The 1276-nt window shown below is 40.8% G+C and overlaps 1 protein-coding gene across 1 annotated transcript in view; it reads left to right on the forward strand.

The window, feature by feature from the left end:
- The window catches only part of UBE2G1 (ubiquitin conjugating enzyme E2 G1), a 41066-nt gene that overhangs the window by 22970 nt on the left and 16820 nt on the right, over positions 1-1276 (forward strand). The gene's annotated exons all lie outside the window — the stretch shown is intronic.

Genomic DNA, 1276 nt, shown 5'->3' on the forward strand with positions numbered 1-1276 from the left:
ATTATAATAATAGCTACAATGATTTGTTAGAGAGACACAATATATGAAATGTAAATTGTGATATGAAATTTTTTTTCTTTTTTTTGGAGAGGTTTTTGCTATAGGGCGCATGAAAGACAGAGAGAGACAGAGGTAGAAAGCGAGAAATCACCCCCCAGAGGAGATGGCCACGCCGCAATCCCTTTTCCTCCATTCTCCTCTTGGGTGGGATCTTGGGCACGCACGCACACGTGCTTGGCGTGAGTTTAAGCTACCGGGTCTGGACTCGAACCGCGGTCAACTACATGGGAGTCCAGCGACATAGTCATTGCACTAACTGCTGGTCCCCATGATAAGAAATTTTAAAAGAATTATTGTATTTAACTTTTTTTTTTAATTTCTTTTTTTTTTTTTTTTTTTTTTTCCAGTTTTACCAGAGAGAGAGAGAGGGAAAATGAGAGAGTCACCAGGTCTAGGACACAAACTGCAGTTGGCCACATGGGAACCCAGGGCATTTAACCACCACACATGCCACCTGCCAGCCACTACTTATTTGTTTTAATTTGACCAAAGGGGGACAGAGAGAGAGAGGGGGAGAGAAAGTGAGAAAGTAAGCCACCAGGTCTGGGACTTAAACCGTGGTTGGCCATGTGGGAGTCCAGTGCCCTTAACCACCACGTTGCCTGCTGGCCCGGTGATATAGAAAATTTTAAATGGAAATTGAGATGTAATAAAGTATAGACTTTTAAATGTGATCACAGTTAAGTTGTTACTAGCTTTAAATAATCTATTAAAACTATAAGATGTTTTCTTATAATCCTCATGGTAAACACAAAAGCAAAAATGGTAGATGTAGAAAAAATAAATCTAAGGAATTAAAAGCATAACCCTAGAGAAATATCTAGAGTTAAAAGAAAACTAAGAAAAGAAGAAAGAAACAAGAAGCTACAAAACAACTAGAAATCAAAGAACAGAATGGTGGTAGTAGTAAGGTATTTCTTCTTTATATCCACTTATTTTTTCCCTTAATCTTTGTGAAAGTAAGTTGCAGGTGTGATTAATCTTACCTTTAAATACATGAGTCTCGGGGCCAGCAGGTGGTGTGGTGATTAAGGGCACTGGACTCTCCCATATGGCCGACTGTGGTTCGAGTCCTAGACCTGGCGGGTTGCTTGCTTGCTTGCTTGCTTTTTTTTGGAGAGGTTTTTGCGTTTTTGCTACAGGGTGCGTGCGCTTGCCAGAAAGACAGAGAGAGACAGCGAGACAGAAAGCGAGAAATCACTCCCCAGGGGGGATG

This window comes from Tupaia chinensis, unplaced genomic scaffold (assembly GCF_000334495.1).
Source record: "Tupaia chinensis unplaced genomic scaffold, TupChi_1.0 Scaffold143973_1, whole genome shotgun sequence".
NCBI lineage: Eukaryota > Metazoa > Chordata > Mammalia > Scandentia > Tupaiidae > Tupaia > Tupaia belangeri.